This window comes from Aythya ferina (assembly GCF_964211825.1).
Source record: "Aythya ferina genome assembly, chromosome: 29".
NCBI classification, from domain to species: domain Eukaryota; kingdom Metazoa; phylum Chordata; class Aves; order Anseriformes; family Anatidae; genus Aythya; species Aythya ferina.
Genome location: NC_140326.1, coordinates 2,534,339 through 2,540,876, shown reverse-complemented (window position 1 = coordinate 2,540,876; position 6,538 = coordinate 2,534,339). Strand labels below are relative to the sequence as shown.

The 6,538-nt window shown below is 52.1% G+C and overlaps 1 long non-coding RNA gene across 1 annotated transcript; it reads right to left on the bottom strand.

The window, feature by feature from the left end:
- Nucleotides 1-662: 662 nt before the first annotated feature.
- LOC311425210 lies at nt 663-2,017 on the bottom strand. The gene is made up of 3 exons (XR_014686261.1): nt 1,914-2,017; nt 1,639-1,752; nt 663-958 (listed from the first exon to the last, which is right to left on the bottom strand). It is a non-coding gene; the product is annotated as an uncharacterized lncRNA (long non-coding RNA).
- Nucleotides 2,018-6,538: the final 4,521 nt, after the last annotated feature.

Below are 6,538 nucleotides of genomic sequence, written 5' to 3'. Positions count from 1 at the left end.
GCTGTGCCCCCAGGTCGATGTGGAGCTACCTTTCCGAGGTGCTTTCCAAGGCTGTCTGCAGGAAGCCCTCAAGGCTACAAACCAGCTGATGAAGGCTGGCATGCTGGAGATGCAGACATCTCCCAGCTCATCCCGGAGCTGCCTCCTGGATGGAAGATCCCCCTGTGTGCAATTACTAGGACAGGTCCCAAATAGCCCCTGACATCTCCATTTAGTCAGGGAATTGCATCCCGTGCAGTGGTGCATCCTTGGTCCTGAGACCAAGCAGAAATCTTCATCTCAGGTCAGTTTTCTGGCAGGATACAACCCAAGCCTCGGTGTCCCCTGGATGCAGTGACAAGTATGGGGAAGAATTGCCCCCCTTCAGGGATGCTCAGCCCATTTTCCACATCTCCATAAAGTGTTTCTGCCTCAGCAGAAGAGCACGTTTGCCAGAATTTTCACAGCATTAACACCACGATGATTATGTTTTTACCCTTGTGCAGGATATGCACTCGCTCTGTGTCAGGAGCTGGATCTCAGAGTATCTGAGCAGCCACAGCATAACCCAGGAATATGAAATTGGCTTCTTCTCCAAGAAGTGAACCATAAGCTTCACCTTTACCCTGGAGAGGCTCATTAACAAATATGTAAAAGAACAAAAATTGGGCAGAATGCTTGTCTGCATCATAGACTTTTAAATAGCCTTTAACTCAATCTACTACTCAGAGCTGAACATTAAATGGCTACAAATGGAACTGGTGGGAAAACACGACCTCATTAAATCCGTGCACCATCCATCTCGGGCTGGATGAAAACAAACCGCATGCAGATAGGACTTCAAGAAAAAAAAAAAGAAAGAAGGAATAACAGAGAGATGCAGTCTCAGCCCAGCAAAGGTCATCATCTCCGGTACATCAATTACTCCCCATCCCTACTGGAGCAGCCTGACTCAACCACATGGGATTCCTGGGTCAGCCTGGAAAAAACAAAAATGATGATATTTTAGAAAGAGCCCCAAACCAACCAAAACAGTAAATTTTTTATTACAGAGGCAGAGAGATTAAACATATCCTAAATTATACATACATGGGGCTCATTACAAACACATCAGGGAGCTTTGGGCTGGCTATAAAAACATTACAAGGGAAAGCTTTGCAAGTTTGTATGCAGTAAAGAAACCACTGGGTAGATAAAAATCCCAGTAAAACTGTTGCTAAAACTACTCAGAGGTAGGACTCTGCTTTTCCTATTCGGGACTGAGGGCTAACGGCCAACTTTAGCAGCAGCCAGACCGACTGAGCGAAAACCCCAGAGAAACGTTCCTGCCCCAGCCCCTGAAAAGTCCCCCTCCGGGCTCAGCGATGAAAACCACGGGAAGAAAAAGCACGGGAGTTCACGTCCTCCATCCCTCCTCCTGTCAAATTCAGCCAGCAAAGCAAACAGCCCTGCATAAAGAGATGGAAGATCTCTGATACACTAAATGCAGATAAACAGGGCGCTGGCAGAAGCAGACTCGCGGTGCCGCGACACCGAGCTGTCTCAGCTAGCTGCCTGGATCGGGCCAGCAGGCACTGAGTCACTGCGACTTGCAGAGCTGAAGCAGATCACCAAGTACATGATTAGATCAGATTTAACGCGAAGATGCATCTTTCTTACACTCTTTTTCTGTAATCTGCTGCAATTTCATGTCTGGGCGCTCCTGTAGCAAGAGGTGAATTCCTCCAGGCAGCCATTACTTGTTGCATCCCAAGCAGTGCACGTAATTTGTGCCTGGATATAACCGAGGAGGGGGAATGCAGGTGAGACAACCAGACCCTAGGAAGGGCTGAAGGTACTGAAAGCCTGATAAAGGCATCAGTAAGCAAATCCCGAACAGCACAGAGCTGTTTTCAGCAGCCATAGAGGGAATCTCTGCAGAAAGAAATAATTACCAGCTCTGGGCCAGGAGGATGGAGGTAGGAGAGCTTCGTGGCATGGAGCAGCCTCCTGCCGAGCCAGCGAGGATGCTGCAGAGGTTCACCCGCGAACCTTTGCTGGGCGAAGGTCATAAGTGCTTTGACACTGGCTTGTGTGGTTGGCTGCTTTTATTTTGGCAGTGCCGTGCCAGTAACTAAGCCAAATAAAGTGCATCTCTGCGCTCTCGTGTTACCGTTACAGGAAGAAGTTTCTTCATGACTCATTCCCATTTTATTTCTCTGACTGCTCGCAAAAAAAAAAAATGCAGCAAATACGTGCAGAGAGGTGAAGGCTCTTGCATTTTGCATTGGAGGCGGGATTCATCTCGCTAAGTGTAGACAACTTAAATGTAGCTGCCTTAAATTTCCTTCAGAATCCAGAGAGCTCTGCAGAGACGTTCAGTTTGCGGGTGAGGAAACCTATAATCACCCGCCCAGCTGAGGATGTCGCCGTGTGCGCCGGGTGTTTGAATACCCTCACGCAGTCAATGGAGACGTTGTCGATGCAGCTGCTGGAAAGTGATTCAGCCCAGCAAGCGTCTGCTTTAGCCTGGCCTGGTTTCCATCCACTGGTCAAGATTCAGGGATGAGAGTTTCATTACTCGAGGCATTTGGAGCCATTTGAAATAATCCAGGTGCGTCCTTCCAGGAGACCTTCTGGACAAGCTGCCTTCTCATGCACCCTTGGCCCTGCCTCAGCCGTGCAGATCCCTAAGTGGAAGGCTTTGATCTGCAGCAGATCCCCACCCCTTGTTGGTATTGCAAAAAGCTCTTAGGATGGATTTATTCGTGGTGATGGTGATGCCTGGGGCTCAGCTGCTCGTGCTGAGGCTTTTGGTGCTGAGATGCTCTGGCTTCCAGCGATTGCAGCGCAGTGCATCTCCCGCAGCACTTTGAGCAAAAGCCCTACTGGGCTTTTAATATCCTCAGGGGATATTTATGCCTGGCCTCGGCACTGTGTGTCCTGCCAAAATCTCGACCAGCAGAGCAATAACCACAGCAACTCCTGCCTCATTAGCTTCTATCTGGTTCTGTGGGGTCCACCAGAAACCGCATTTGGAGCATGTAGACTCGTGGTGCTGTAACAGCATCTGCGGCCAGTTTGTCCAAAATTAAAAAAAGAAAAAAGAGAAAAAAAAAAAAAAGGAAGAAAAAATACTTCAAAATTCATTCTCCAAGCTGGTGGAGCGTGCTGCACCCTGGGACACCCGAGCTTGAAATAATGTGAATGATAAGGGCTGGTTCCTCTTGGTCAATGAGCACTGTCACCACGCTGCTTTCCCATCCAGAAAGTTTCTTTCTTCTTTCCTCTCTTCTCAGTGATTTCACTTGCCACTTGCCAGAGGCAGGATTAGTGCAAGCTGCATGCTGCCCTCATCCACAGGGCCAGTAACTCTCCTCGTAAACCCCAGCGCTAATGAAGCACTAATTCCTCCTCACATGACTCACTTTTTGGATGCTGCTTCTTTTCTTTTCCGAAGCTGCTTTCTAAAGGACTTGGCCGAGTGCAGAAATTCCCCCAAAACCTGCCGTCTGACCCCATTCAGCTCGCAGACAGGAGCGGACGCGGGGCTGACGTGAGCGCGCATTGCCCGGGGTGTGCACTGGTTGCCATGCCCTCGGCACGGTGCCTGGCCCCCAGCTTCACCGCGTTAGCAATCCGGGTCAGTTGTAAAGCGAATGCTGATTCTGCCGCCCTATAAAACATCTGAGCATCTATCTGCACGGGCATGTGCCTGGGAGCGATCCTGCTGCACAGCACATCCCGTGCTCCGTGTCTTTTTTTTCTCTGATGTGTTAAACGTCGTCCCGTGGAGCCTTCAGCTGCAGACACCGCTCGGCTGCTCCCCTCCCTGCTTTCCATCAGGTCCTGCGAGAGCACCGAGAACAGACGCCAAGGTGCACACTGTTAGCAGGGGATCATGCATGGACAGCCGAGGTTTTTGACTCTTTAGGACTCTTTCTGAGATCAAGCACTTTGTGACAGGTGGTTTTGTAGTGGACCGACACGTACATGGGTATGGATGCCCTGCCACGAGCTCCCGCTCTCATGGTGCAGCAGCAGGAGGGGTCGGAGGTGCTTGCACTGGCCTCTGTAGGCTCTGGCTCTCACTGCAAACCTTCCTGCACAGGCTTCTTCCCAGCCTGACTTGTCACTAATACATCATAAATTATGCCTGGGGCTTTAGAAGACATTTTCCATAGGGAACATCTCTGTCCCTGGGAGCCTAGCCTGGCTGGCCAAACCAGGCTGTTTGGCCTCAAAAATGTATCAGGGGCTGCCCGGGATCTCTTTGATTTTGTCGCCTTTGGAAGCCTCTGCTGTGGGTGACGAGCTGACACCTGACAGCTCTGTGAAGCGAGCATCTGTCTGGAGGAATTAGGAGAGATTACTTTTTTATTATTATTTATTTCTACCAGAAATAACAGGAATACGAGCGCTGGCACAGCCTTGCTCACACATGGAAACAGTTAACCTGGCAATCCCGGCGGAGGCAAGCCAGGCATTGTAATAGGTATTCCTGTTCTGCATTTAAAAAGCAGCAGGAAGATGTTTCTCGATAACGGAGATAATGGAATACTTTCTCCTCCTCGATACGGAAGGAAGATGTGAAGTGGCGATTGCTGAAGATGAACTCCTCCAAGGCCCCAGCCGGGACGGCTTAAACCCAGCGCCAGTCAGAGCCTCGGCTGGGGACTTCTCCCAACAATTAACGCTGAATGGCTTTAAAGACGTGTCCCAGGCCATCTGCATTCCCGCACACCTCCAGTCCTCGCCTGCCTCGCGCTCGTCAGCCGTTAGCGGTCTCTCTGGTGTATAGATGTGATTACATTTCTGTAACTAATTTGGCAGTATGTGTTCAAACTCTCAGCCGGCTGCAGCGCCGGGAGCGCGCGGTCCCGCGGTCACGTAGCAGCAGATGGCACCGATTCGCGGTGACACGGGGACCCCCTGCTCTGGTTTCAGCCCCAGGCAGTCTGAGCAGTTTTCCTTCTGGATGGTGGCACGGGGCCAGGCATCCAGACGAGCAGAGGGTGCGAGGTTCACATCCCTGCTGACACCAGCCCTCGCCCCGTTCCACACTGCTGCCGGGGAGAGATGCCGAGTCCCACCCGGCAGGAAAAAGGCAGAAAAAGCCCCCGTGCGACACGGGAGGATGCAGAGGGATCCTCGTGACTTTGTCCGGCCTCTTTTTACTGGATCTGTTCCTCGGTGGTCTCTGCCTAGCACTGCCCAAACAACGCGGTAGAGCTGGGTCCTCGCAGGAATGTTGGGTGCCCACGGGTGTTTCTTTGGTGTGGGCATCAGCACACAGGATGAGATTTTTAATTGGAAATGAGTCTGGCGGGAGCCCCACAGGCTGCACCACGCACGGGGCAAGCTCAACTGGTCCATGAGGATGGGGAAGGAGCTCGGTGTGGGGTTGGGACTGAAACTCTGCCTGGTAGAGGTGATGCCCTGAGTTTATTCTCACTTGCAGCTCTAGCTGTGCTGCCGGTATACCCGTGTCTGGCCATGCACCTTGCTGGTCTTCATCTTCTGGCTTCTTGGGCTGACCTGGGCTGGGCTGGTGGTCCCTGGGCTGCTGTGACCCTGGAAACCTGCTCCAGGTCTGCTCTGATCTGCAATCCTCACCCATGGGGACAAGTTTGGCTGTCCCCCCCATGTGTGGGCGCAGCCTCTGCAGGCAGAACTCGGGGGCAAATCCTTTGTGGGTGGGTGCGAGATGGGTGGGTGGGCACGCAAGCAGTGCGTGGGGGGAGACGGGGGCGTGGAGCCCGCGCGCTTCCCTCCTGCAGCAGGTTTTCCTGGCCGAGCTCTGCACGAATGTCCCTTAGCAACCGAAGCGGTGCCTGAAGCGTGCTCGTGTTCCCGTTTCTCCTCCAGGAGAGGTTTATTTTGGGGAGAGCAGCTCCAGGAACCAGGTGACCACGAAAATCCCCGGTGCGTGTGGGTGAGGTGTGCAGGGCTGGGCACAACCCGGGGGACCTAAAGCATGCGGGGGACTTCGTGGCACAGCAGCTGTGTTGGGGCCAAGGAACATTTGTGCTCGAAAGACCTTGCTCCAGCAGCGTGTCCCATGCCAGCAGCCATCCAGCAACTTGTCTTGTTAGGATTGTTCCTCTACAGGCAACACTCGGTCATCCATCAGCCACGGCTTTTTTCAAGCCCCCGTGGTTTTAGTGCCTGGGGCAGGAGCCTGTTTGCCTAAACGATGTGAATCCTCTGTGTTATGGATGATCTTTGAGCTTTCTATGCCTGGGTGCTTAGTAAAGTAACAGAAAACCAAAAAAAAAAAGAGTCTGCCTAGCTATTTGAGACCAGTGAAACCCCGTGATTTGAAAAACACAGAATCCCCCAGCCCCAAAGTATTTTAGAAAATATAAACGGCTTTAGCATTATCATCTCAACCTCTGAGAATACAGTCAGCGCAGCGCAGAAATGAACAATTGCCACGATTCCTTGTGAAGAAATCCCAGGGCTGCTGTACCGTTGTCACCTCTGTGATGCCGCGCGCCGTTAACATCCCCCCGGCAGCGCGAGCGGCGCCGACGCCGTGGCTTATGCTGTAGCCGGGGGGGAAACAACCTGCAGAAGT